The 13,593-nt window shown below is 40.0% G+C and overlaps 1 long non-coding RNA gene across 3 annotated transcripts in view; it reads right to left on the reverse strand.

Annotated features, from left to right (window-relative positions):
- The window catches only part of LOC141580804 (uncharacterized), a 262,687-nt gene that overhangs the window by 82,934 nt on the left and 166,160 nt on the right, over nt 1-13,593 (reverse strand). For all 3 annotated transcript variants that reach the window (XR_012513136.1, XR_012513134.1, XR_012513135.1), the window contains exon 4: nt 6,199-6,280. This is a non-coding gene — a long non-coding RNA (uncharacterized LOC141580804). The remainder of the gene's footprint in view (nt 1-6,198; nt 6,281-13,593) is intronic.

Below are 13,593 nucleotides of genomic sequence, written 5' to 3' on the forward strand. Positions count from 1 at the left end.
GGATGACCTTATTTACAATCCTGCTTCCAAACAAGTCCACATGGAAAATATTCCAAAATAGCCAGAATAATTCAATCAACTTTAATGACCTTTCAAGACGATCACTACATTTTATCACAGTCATTCGTTCTGGAATTGTCAAATCTTTTTGCTTGTTTCATTTTTAAAAATTTGTCTACCTTAAATCACAAGTAAAAATTGTATATATTTATAGTGTACAACATGACGTTTTGACATAGCTATATGTTGTTGATTAGCTAAGTTAAGCTACTTAACATACCTCTATCTCAAATACTTATCATTTTTTTAAAAAGAACGCTTAAAATCTACTTTCTTAGCAATTGGCCATTTCTATGTCTTCTGGAAGAAATATCTACTCAGATCCATTGCCCATTTGTAAATCAGGTTGTTTTCTTGTTATCAAGTCATTTGATTTCCTAATATATTTTGGATATTGACCACTTATCAGATATATGGTTTGCAAATACTTTCTCCTACCCCATAGGTTGTCTCTTCATTCTGTTGATTATTTCCTTGCTTGGGCAGAAGCTTTTTAGTTTGATATAATCCCATTTGTTTATTTGTAGTTTTATCTCCCATGCTTTTGGGATCATATCCAAAAAATCACTATCCAGATTCAACATCATGGGGTTTTCCCTTAAATTTTCTTCTATAGTTTTACATTTTCAGGTCTTGCATTTAAGTCTTTAATTCATTTTTAGTTGATTTTTGTGTATGTTGTGAGATGAAGGTCCATCTTTATTCTTCCGTGGATATCCAGTGTTCCCAGCACTATTTGTTAAAGAGAATGTCCTTTCCTCATTAGGTATTCCTGGCATCTTTGCCAAAAATCAATGGATTGTAATGTGTGGATTTATTTCTGGGCCTGCTATTCTGTTCTGTTAGTCTATACATTATTTTTATGCCAGTACCATGCTGTTTTGATTACTATAGCTTTGTGGTGTATTAGGAAGTCAGGTAGTGTGATCCCTCCAGCTTTGTTCTTTTTTGCATAAGATTGCTTTGACTAATCAAAGTCTTCTATAGTTCTATGCAAATTTTAGAATTTTTTTTTCTATTTCTAGGAAAAAATGTCATTGAAATTTTGATAGGGATTTTGATAGGGATTTCATTAAATCAACAGATCATTTAGTGTAGTATAGACATGTTAACAATATTAATTTTGGAATTTCCAAGTCTTTCAAGCTAAATTTCTCATACTGAACTTCATCTATGTTCAGTATACATTGAGGCAGTTGAATACAAATTTCTAGAACCTTTACCAAGCTTTGGTATCACTCTGCCTGCCTTTCCGTCTTACACAGCTTGCTAACTCTCTTACGGTCACATGCCTTCCACCCAGCCCAGAGATGATCCATTTAAAGACTTAAGAACAGAAATTGGCATATAGTAAGAGCTCAAAAAAAATTGTTAGTGATTATGATGATGATAATTAGCCCAGGCAGCATGGCCAGCCACTTCAATATTCAAGTGGGTACTGTGCCAAGCTTGACCCAGTTCCCTCCACCCATTCGTCCTGCTCCTCCTCCCAGCTGCAGTAGCTTCAAATGTACTGCTAGCTGACCAAAACCTTCTTATTTATATTATGTGCCTTCCATAGTGCATTTTCCAAACAAATTACTCCAAAGCTCTATGTTAAATCTTCTCCACCTAGAGCCCCTCTCCCATCTGATTCCCGCAGCAATTTATTTTCACACTATTTCATTAACACCAGTGCCTTCCTTAATATATAAAAGATAGAGTTCGTTCAACACATATGTGTCTGATTGAAACCAAAACCAACAATACTTGGTGTCATTTCAATGCTAACTTCCATTTCCCTTTTTCCTAAAGAACGGGTGAAAATCTTAGCCCAGTGCACGTAAGGGAGCATTCCCGTGCACATCTCATGCAGAGCCCTTTGGCTGCCTTGTGTCCACTCCTGTTGCTTTTCTTCCTCTGTGTTCTACATTGCCCTGTTCCAATTCAGTCTGTATCAAAATGGCCACAGTTAAGATTCTATGAATCTAGTCTTTGGTACTAACTGCACACAGCACTCTATCTCTTGGTTTGCTTCTTAAAGATTCTCATTTGATTTATTTATTTATTTTTCTCTTATGAGACAGAGTCTTGCTCTGTCACCCAGGCTGGAGTGCAGTGGTGCCATAGTAACTCATTGTAGCCTCAAACTCCTGGTCTCAAGGTATTCTCCCACCTCAAAGCAGCTGTGACCATAGGCGTGCACTACTATGCCCGGCTTTTTTTTTTTTTTTTTTTTTTTTTTTTTTTTTTTTTTTTTCAGTAGAGATGAGGTCTCAAACTCCTGAGTTCAAGGGATCCTCCTGCCTCAGCCTTCCAAACTGCTGGGATTACAGGTGTGACCCACCACATTCAGCTCCATTTTAAATAAAGCCTTTCTCATAATATTTGCCAACTGTGGATAATTCTAACTCCTACTACACAGTGGTGAGTATGTGCAGAGGATGGCACTTGCAGGACATGCTCTCTTTAAACGGTCTCTCCTGTTCCCTGGGAATTGGGTATCTCTCTTTTGCTCAGTTCTCTGAGTTTGGGGTAATCAAATTCTTTCCTAATATTTGCATGACTGGGTCCCTCCCTTTTCTTTCCACCCATGGCTCTACTCTGCAGCACAAGGAGCCTAGCATACAGGTGTGTAGACACCTCAGGCCAAGGTCCACATGCACACACCTACTAACTATTGGCCATCAGCTATCTATTGGCCATCACTAGGACCTAAGGTTGCAGATAGCAGCAATGTAGTTCAGGTGGGGAGAGGGATGCAAAAGAAGAGACAGGCCCAGGCTCTGAGAACAGAGAATTCCAGAGTCCCAGTTACGGAGAGTGTGGATGTGCCCAAGAAGGAAAGTGACGTAGCCTGGGGAGGTACAGAGCATCCTCGAACAGGAACCCAGGGAAGGAGTCCCCAGTGCCTAAGTCTAAGGCCAGGACTGCTGCTGCCTTCATCCTTTGCTGCTCTGCAGGGTGTGTACCAACAGACAGCAGAGCCCAAGCCACCACTTGAAAAATGTAAAACCTCCATTCTGAAGTAATTAATTCTCTAATGATTTCTGCGATGACCTATCCAACATTCCTCGATCTGTATTGCCTGAGGGGCTAACCACCTTTTATCACCTACAAATGAGATGCACACAAATCTTCATATCCATCTTAATATAAGGCATTTTCTCCTGAATCTTCTTTTTTTTTTTTTTCCTCCTTTCTCAAAAACAGTGTCATTCCTCATCATGGAGGCAGCATATGGGCCACTGATGGTGTATGCAAGATGCCCTCAGGTGATACATGGAATGGATTTTCCTGAAAGTACATATATTGAATTTAATATGCATTATAAAAATGTAACTAGCATGTCAAACCTGTGGTATTGTTGCCTAGGTTGATGCTAAGTAAAAATCTGAGTTGAATATGTGTGTTGATACACACACACACATCCAAGCACACATATACATACACACACAAAAATATATTAGTAAGGAGCTGACTTCAATATGGCAGAAACGGTGAAGGTGGCACAGAAATGAAAGCAGTTTGGGAAATGCTGTGGAAGGAGAGCTCATTAGGAAAAGCTAATTAGGACACATTCTTTGTCGTAGGTCTTTCATTTCACAACTGTATAAATCTGGCCCCTATGAAATCAATTTTCCTCATCTGCCTATCTCAGAGCTGTTAGGAGGATCAAATGAAGAAATATACAGGAAAGTTATAATGTGGCTCTCTCCAAGGCTGACTTCTCTGTAATCCCAGTTCTCATATTTTCTAGATTCTGGCTTTCTCAGCTGTGCGTTTCTATTCAATCATTTTGTTTTTTTCCTATCCACTGCTATCAGCTCATTCTCTCCCTCTTACTCGGTTAGATTCCAGGATCCTAGAAATAAAGGTCTCTCCCTTATTTTTAGTCAAGCTCACTAAAACAGGGCGGTTTAAACAACAGCTATTTATTTCTCACAGCTCTGGAGGCTGGAAGTTCAAGATCAAGGTACCAGCAGGATTGGTTTCTGGTGAGACCTCTCTCCTAGCTTGTGGATGGCTGCTTCCTCAGTGTCGAGAGAGAGAGAGAGAGAGAGAGAGAGAGAGAGAAAGAGAGAGAGAGAGAGAGAACAAGAGAGCGCATACTCCAGTGTCTCTTCCTCTTCTTACAAGGACACCAGCCCTTTTGGATTAGGGCCCCACCTGTTTGATATCGTTTAATCCTCATTATTTATTTAAAGTCCCTATTTCCAAACACAGTCACATTGGGGGTTAGGGCTTCAACATATAAATTTGGGGGGAATGCAATTCAGCCCATAACACTTCCCCTAGTCTTACTTTCTTCATTACTGTACCAACCAAACTAATAAAGTGACGGATATACACTAAAGATTTTCAAGCAGAGGTTCAGTCACTCATAATGCTTTTCAAAATGACAGAATCCCAGGCCCCACTCCAGATCTACTGAATGAGAAGACTGTGAATGGTGCCAGGGATAGTGATTTTTACATCTGTGCAGGTGAATCTGATGTGTGTACCTAGTTGAGAACCACCAAGCTATAAATCGTGCTTCACCTTCACCTTCGACTTCTTCACTATCCACTTTCTCCTCACTCCCCGATTTTTACCTTTTTCAACTGCACCAGTTCTTTTTAAAACCACCAAATTATTTCATAATTCCAAAATCACATGGCATTTTAAAAATCTTTATTCCCTTTAATGTGTTTACAAAGGTTGGACCCCAGGGTATCCTTTTTTATGAACTCCCCACCTTTTGTTTCCACGGCATTGCAGCCACCTGAGTTTCATCTCTAACTCACATGTTTTTGAGGGTTCTTCATAGATTCTTATCTTCTATGAAGAACCCAAGGACCCCAAGGCATTTTTTTCTTCTTTCTTCCATGTACCTAATCCATCCCAATAACTTCAAACACTATTTCTGTGAAAACAATGCTGAAATCTTTAGACCACTCTTGTGATGACCTTTCCCCATTAACCACTTCCAGATACACGCCTCAGGAAGGCCCCATGCATTCCTCACACCCAGCAGGTTTATTTATTCATCACATATTAAAGGACAACCATATTCCGGGTCCTGTACCAGATTCTGGGGGTGCAAAATGAAACTCAGACACAATCTCACCATCTCAAAGCTAGAACTCAATGAAGAAATGTAAGTCACCAACTTCAATGCACCACAAGACAAAATACCACAAGGGAGGAAGCTCAGTGCACCAAGAGGCACAGCTAATCCAAATTTGGAAGTAAGGAAAGACTTCTGCGAAAGAGCAGTATCTAAGTGGAGTCTTAAAATATGAGTAGGAGTCAGTGAAAAAGAAGAAAGAGAAGAATAAATCCTAGCGACCATTTATCAGTTCTGAATGAAGTAACATCCAATTATTCTTTGGCTTGAGCAAGTCCCTTGAGTACAGCCTTAGGGGTACCTTCCAGAGTCAAAGATACAAACCACCCATTCCCCAGTACCGCAAAGGCAGGGGCTGGGTGTGCACATTACTTAGCCATGGCCAGTTAAGTAACCTTTCCCAAGACTTTTGCTTTAAGCAAAGGAAGAACATGGGACAAGTGTACTCTTTTCCCCACATGCAAAGGAGACCACAGAGACCTAGAGAGGAAGGAAAATAAACCTGGAGAGTGGTACTGTGGGAAAGGAAAGTGAATGTTTCAAAAAAGGGGTATATTGTGGTGAAGGCCTCTGGATTTGGGGTCATGGAGAGCATGGAAGACAGGCAAAGCAGAGACAATAAGTAGAGATGATTCTTTACAAGACATTTGACTGTAAAGGGAAAATAGATTTAATGGTCTTTGGTAGACAACTTGGAGTCACCTTTAAAGATTTTTTTCTAAGATGGGAGACACATCAGCATGCTTAAAAGATAGAGACACAATATGAATTAGAGAATTAAGATATTAAAAAAAGGAGATAATCAATTAGATTAGGGATCTCAAAGGGTGATCTACATATCCCTAGAGGTCCCAAAAACCTTTCCAGGGATGCTGAGAGATCAAAACTATATTCGTCATAATAATAAGATGGCATTTGCCTACTTCATCATGTGACTTTTGTATTGTCTATGCAAAAGCAATGGTGGGTGTATTTGTACATTTTGTGCTGCTATAATAGAACATCTGAGACTGGGTAATTTATAAAGAACAAAGAATTTTTTTTCTTACAGTTCTGGAGCCTGGGAAGTCCAAGATCAAGGGGCTTGCATCTGACGAGGGCTCTTGCATTGCATCATCCCATGGAGGAAGGCTGAAGAGTGAGAAAACACAAGAGAGCAAGAGGAAGGGAGTCAAACTCATCCTTTGATCAGAAATCCACTCCCACAATAACTAACCCGCTCCGTGAATATTGGCATTAATTCATTTTCTCCCCTCATGACCTAATCACCTCTTAGAGGTCCCACTCTTCCACACTGTTGCATTTGGGATTCAGTTTCTAGCACATGAATTTTGCAGGACACATTCAAACCAGAGCAGTGGTTACAACTGCTGGCCCCTGGCATGAATCAAGGTAGAGCCATCACGCTGTCACAGCTGTCATTATCCTCTTCACCACCAAAAAACAGTAAGATCAACACCAGTTTCATTTAAGAAAGTTCTTGGTGAAGTACACAAATTTTAATCTTATTAAATCTTGATTGATAGCTCGTATCTTTTTAGCATTCTACATAACAAAATGAAAACTGCATATAAAGCACTTCTCCTGTAGACCAAGCATGATGGCTGTTTTCAGGCCTACAGAGTTGTGAGTTGAACTAACCCCTTTTTTCATGAAATACTATTTTTACTTCAAAGAATGGCTAACAAACCACGGCTATTCAAATTGGATGTTTGGAAGACATTTTCTTGAAATAAGCAAAATGTGCCTGTCATCTCAGGAAAAACTGATGGAATTTGTTTCCAATATTAATATTTGAGCTTTTAAGCAAAAATTACAATTTGGAAAATTTGTATCAGCCTTATGAGTTTAACAGCTCTCAATGCTTAAATTTTCTGATGTCATTGGTTATAATATTAATGAATGTGGTATTTTTTATGTTATAAAATAAAATATCCCAACATTTGGATGGTCTGCACAAATCAGTCAACCAATATTTTTTGAAAGACCATGGATAGTCTTAAAAATCATGCCTTAGTAAAAAGTTAGTTCAAAGTATAAATAGATGAATGAATTTTAAAGTAACAAGATATGAAAATTTCATTAATATGCTTTCAGATTTCACATTGCAGCTAGCCTTTAAGAAAGTACCACTTGTTGAATTTTGGTATAGTATCAAAGAAAAATATCCACAGTTATCTGAACAGATTATTAAAAGAGTACTCCCTTGTCCAACTACATATGTGTGTGAGTCAGGACTCTCTATCATACTTCAACTAAATAACTATTTCACAATAGATCGTATACAGAAATCCAACTGTCTTCTACTAAATAAGACTTAAAAGATTTGAAAAAATGTAAAATAATGCTCTCTTCCCATTAATTGTTTTTGAAGATTGCCTTTATTTTTATTTACAAACACAATTTAGGACCAAGTATGGTGACTCACACCTATAGTCCCAGCACTTCAGGAGGTGAGGCAAGGGGATTACTTGAAACAAGAAGTTCAACACCAGCCTGGCAACATAGCGAGACCAGCCCCCCACCGTCCCAACAAAAAAGGTTTGCAAATTAGCTTAGCATGGTGGTGCATGCTTGTAATCCCAGCTACTCAGGCTGAGACAGGAGGATCACTTGAGTCCAGGAGTTCGAGACTACAGTGAGCTATGACGGCACCCCTGCACTCCAGCCTGGGTGACGGAACAAGATTCTGTCTTAAAAAATAAACAAACATATAAATAAAAGTTAAATTTAGGTAACATATTGAGTTTATTCTTGATATTTGAAGAAAATTATAACATATTTTTAAATTTTTCTGTTTCAATTCCTAGTATGGTGTCAACACATCTAGTTCAATTTGAGGACTGCTGGATTAGAGAATGGCGCTAGAGAAGGTAGGAGAGAGTGAGATCCAGAACAGAAGTGGAGAAATTCATCTGAGACAATAGAGGGATATCTTTCCTATAGGAAACAGAGGAGGAGGGGATTAGACAGACGTGAAGACATTCTGAGATTTGGTTGCAGGAATTTGAAGGACTTCCCTTCAAAGGTTTGTTTTCATTGTAATGTTGGAGTTGAAATCACTGGCCAAACATAAGAAAAAAGTGCAGTGGGTACCAGGGGTCTGAGCAGCCTGTGGAGTGGCTCTGGGGTACCTAGCAGAGCCATGCGGAGGGAAGACAGAGCAGCATCGGAGCCTCCAGCTTGGGGTGAGTATTCCTGAATCGTGAACAAATCTATGCCCATTATCCTGCTGAAGCAGCTGGGCAGGAACACTGAACATGATAATGTCAACCAGCATTTACAATATGTATTTAATTTCTTATTTAATATTTCAACCATACAGAAATAGAATGGTATCTCAACCACCTGCCTATCCACTCCCAACATTTCAATAATTTTAATGTTTTGCTATAGGTAACAGACTGAACGTCTAAACTAATTTATTTCTGGATGTTTTAATGTGTCCTAAAATACTTTATTAGTTGCTAGGTCCACTCTTTATCTTCTAATTTTATAAATATTCAGTTATTCAATTCTGCTTCTGCTGTTGATCTTGAAATCTAACTCTACTAGATGAACAACACACTAGGAATTGTACACAGTACACACACCTCGATCAAGATTGAGGTGCTCATTGAAAGTGACCACCTTGCCACCTTTAGCTTCAGAGAACAAACAGTTTTACTCGGAAAAATGGTTAAACAGATCTGGTTTCACTTTCTCTTTTAAAGAATATAATACGACCCATTGACTCAATGTATTATGTAATGAGGATGTGATCCAACCAAAAAAAATCTAAGTTCAGCTTCCTTGCCAGTGTGAACAAATTCCATTGATTAGAACTAAATCTACAGAACCCAAACTCTGGAAATAGTTCATGTCTTCTACTACTATGTAATTTTGACAGATGACTAACCATTAGAGTTTTAGTCTTATCAACTATGCAAGCACTCGTTCTCCGTTCACCAAAATGAAAGGTTCCTAGGACGACACAATACTCAGAAATGTCTGAGGAACTATATTCCCATGTCCAGCTGCAGTTGAGCCTAACGATCTCAGATGAGGCGGAGGCCTTGAGACATTCATGAGCTCTGATTCCAGCAATCTCTTTTGGCCTCCCTAACATCTCACGAGCCACAAGGCACGTGGGGCAGCACTTTGGCTACTCAAAATGTTGTGCAGTGTAAAAAGGGTAATATGAGGTTTTATGCTTATTCTGTGAGATCTCCAATACGATATGCTTTCAAAGGGTATAGTGTTGGTTCTATCAAGGCACTATAGAGTTCTTTCATTTATTCCACACAACAATTCCTCATTTTTAAAGTGGGATTATTAACAACAAAGAAAATAAGAATGACATTGCTCTTGAAAGCTTATAAGGTGATTTTCATATGCCCCTTTCTCAGTTACAAAGACTATTCACAAAATAATGATTACAACAAAAACATAGAGTATATACCGAGTGTGCCTATGAAACTGTTCAGACTTTGTTACAATGTTCTATCGTACCAGTCACTCTCAGATATTAATACAAATCATAGTTCATTATGTCAGTACTTTCCTGGTTTATTAAATTGTTTCTCAAGAAGTCTTTCCCATTTGAAATAAAAATTTATTTTTTTAGTCTAACCAGTTAAACAGTACAGGATACTGTGCTTGCTAAAATATTTTATCAGATGATTCTGAAATTAGACAATTTTTCTACAAACTTACTCTATTTTCAAAAGAAGACCAAAGAACAACCATTAATTATGGAGCATATAATTATAACACAACCCTATATGTAATTATAACTAAAGCAGCCCTGTGTACAATTCCTACTGCGTCATTCATTACTGGTCATAAAGGCCTTTGATTCTTATACCTCCTTACAGGAACAACTCACATGTTTTAGGGAGAGACATGAAGGGGATCTGATATTTATACTCTTGGAAATAGGGAAGTATGAAGCTATTTTGGAAGGGTGTTGTGGGGGGAAAAAAAGAGAAACAGCATATAAATAAAATTAGAGGAACAGGAAAGGTTTCACAGAAAAAGTGAAACTTAAATTGAATTTTAAAGGATGAGATGTAAGTTATCTAGTCAGGGAAGGGAAGAAAGAATATGTGAGAAGCTCCAGGACTTCTGTTAGGCAGGTCCCTGCTAGGCACTGAATTATGTCCTCCCCCAAATTCAGATGTCAAGAAGAACTCATCAGGACACACAGAGAGATACCAGGGATGGCCACACACAGAGAAAAGGCCACGCGAGGGCATGGCAAGAAGGCACCCCCTGCAAGCAAGGAGAGGCCCCAGGAAAAACCCATCACCAAATTACCCTTGATCGACCATCTCCAGAGCTGTGAGAAGATAAATTCTTGTTGTTCAAGCCACCTAGTCTATAGCACATTGTTGTGGCAGCTTGAGCTGACTGATACAGTCCCGTGTAACTAGAGAGAAAAGTGGGTGTCAGGATGGTGGGAGCCAAGTGTGGGGAGAACCTGCAGCCAATGATCAAATGGCGAGGGTCAGCAGTTTGAAATCTACCTGGAAAACAGGCAGCACCTTTGAAGGATTTTAAGCCAGAGAGTTGCAAAATCAGTTTCAGGTTGTGTGTTAGAAAGCTTACTCCCCAGCAGTTTGGGAGACTGAGGCGGGCAGACAGCTTGAGGCCAAGAGTTCAAGACCAGCCTGGCTAACATGGCGAAACCCTGTCTCTACTAAAAATACACACACAAAAATTATCTGCACATTGTAGCGCACACTTGTAATCCCAGATACTCAGGAAGCTGAAGCAGGAGAATGGCTTGAACCCAGGAAGCAGAGGTTGCGGTGAGCTGAGACCGCGCCGCTACACTCCAGCCTGGGTGACAGAGTGAGACTCCATCTCAAAATAAAACTTTAAAAAAAAAGAAAAAAAGAACACTTACTCCTGCAGCGATGATGGGTTAGAGGGGTACAGGGCTGTGGGAGGAAGACCCTCTGGGAGGCTAATAATCCAAGTGTAAATCATTAAGATTTGACCTAAGAAGGTGACAATGGAGTAAAAAAGAGGAGATGAATGCAAAAGATATTAATGAGGTGACAGTGGCAGAATCCTGTGATTGATTGGGAGTGTGGATTGGGAGAAGTCAGGAATGATCCCTCACCTTCTGGCTTGGGGTAGCTGGGTGAATGGAGATGGTATATGATTTGGAGGGGAAAATACACAATTTTGTTTTGGCTATAGAAACTTTGGAGGTCATGTTTGTAGGTGAAAGAGAGCAGACAGAATGCTGGGTGGAAAGCCTCTACTTCCCCAGCGAAGAATGAGGCGTGTGTTATATGCAGAACTGGGGTAAAGGGAGGCAGGTTCAAGAATGATGCAAAGGGGCATCTGCTGTTTTTCAGCTGCCTGCATCAAGCCGCGTGCTGAGTTGCATCCCAGAGCCCTTCGGAAGAGGAGGCATGGTAAAGGATGAAAAGCAAGAACTCTGAAGTCTGACTGCCATGGTTCAAATCCAGCTTCACTGTACACTGGCAGCGTGACCTTCAAGCAGTCTGTCATCTCTCTCTACCTCAGTCTCCGTATCTGTAAATGGGGACAGCAATAGTATCTCCTTCAAAAAGTTGTGTGAAGGATTAAATGAGATCATACAAAAGAGCTGCCATCATTATTACCTCTCATCCACTGAGTGTGGCCTTGGGAGGAGGAGAATTCCTGGTGACTCTCTCCCTCTATGGAAGTCACCTGTCTTCCTGACCCAGTATCACATGCTCACCTCTGTGATTTCACTTCTGAAGGCAGCAATGCCAGAAGAGGAGGAAGGCTGGCAGGCTAGGCTATCCATTCCAGCACCCGACGTGCCAGTCCTGCCTCCAGCTTCTGGAGCTGCCTGGGGTGTTGCCACTTGCAAACTGGCTCTCCATCCTCTCCACAATTCTGTGAGCCTCAATATACTTTCAATAAAGTTTCCTATGCTTAGGGAAGCCAGAGTCATTTTCTGTCTCAGCAAGGGTTCTGACTGGAGAGCGAGAAAGATTTTACTCTGAACCCGTACAGGATTGCCAGGTGACACGGAGGAGTACCTGTACTTTAGAAACCATAATTCTGCCAAGTTATCAATTTTCCACAGTGTTATTTGCAGCAGTACACAGTAATGTCATTTATTACCAACCACAAAGACTTAAGACACCAACAAGGAGATGACATACTAATCAGCTTCTTACTTTTTAATAAAATTTGCAAGATATTTGTTAATCCATAAAACAAAGTAAAGTTTTAAAATGTATTACTTCTGCCTTAAACTCTAAAATGTAGCCATGGAATTATCTATACCCATTTGAAGTTTATGAAATGTTATCATTAATGTTAGTAATGTTCTAAGTCCTTACCTATGCTAGAAAAGATTAATCATTGCATTCTGTAATTTGGATAAGATTAAGAATACACGATTTTTTTCAAGGTTTGATGTGCATACGTTTCTTTTTTTTTTATTGCATTTTAGGTTTTGGGGTACATGTGAAGAACATGCAAGATTGTTGCATAGGTACACACATGGCAGTGTGGTTTGCTGCCTTCCGTCCCCTCACCTGTATCTGTCATTTCTCCCCATGCTATCTCTTCCCACCTAACTCATAAGCAAACGCCTTTTTTACTTACTTATTTATTTTTCAGCAACAGTGTCTCACTCTGGCACCCAGACTGGAAGGCAGTGGTGTAATCATAGCTCACTGCAGCTCCAAACTCTTGGGCTCAAGCAATCCTCCCACCTCAGTCCCCCAGTGGCTGGGACTACAGGTGGGTACTATCATAACTGACTAATGTTTTAAATTTTTTTGTAAAGACAGGGGTCTCTCTATGTTGCCCAGGCTGGTCTTGAACTCTTGACCCGAAGTGATACTCCTGCCTCAACCTCCCAAAGCACTGGGAGTAGAAGTATGAGCTGCCACACCTGGCTTGAATGCCTTTTATAAAATTATGAGCCTCAGCATCATATCCTTACATTTATTAATGCTGTTTGCAAAGCATTCCTGCTGATACTGCCTTATTTGAGCCATACTCACTTTATTCCACAATTCTTTTTAATCTTTACAATTCAACTGATTAATTAGTAAGATGATTCAGAGAGTGTTCCCTACTCCCACTGCCACCGTCACAGGCCAGTGTCAGAGTTAAAAGTAAACAAGTGATTCCAGCATGCTAGGAACAATTCTACAACCGGATTTGGGAGCCCAAACTGTTATGGAAGTATACAGAAGTTGGCCCCAAACCAGACTGAGGTGAGAAGGATATCTTAGCCCATTTTTGTATTATTATGAAGAAGTAACTGAGGCTGGGCAGTTCTTAGAGAAAAGAGATTTATTTGGCTCACAGCTCTGCAGGCTGTATAAGGAGCATGGCACCAGCAACTGCTTCTGGAGGACTTCGGGAAGATTCCACTCATGGTGGACGGGGAAGTGGAGCTGGCACGTGGGAGAGCACACTGTGAGAGGAGGAAACAA

This window comes from Saimiri boliviensis, chromosome 13 (assembly GCF_048565385.1).
Source record: "Saimiri boliviensis isolate mSaiBol1 chromosome 13, mSaiBol1.pri, whole genome shotgun sequence".
Classification (NCBI taxonomy): Eukaryota; Metazoa; Chordata; class Mammalia; order Primates; family Cebidae; genus Saimiri; species Saimiri boliviensis.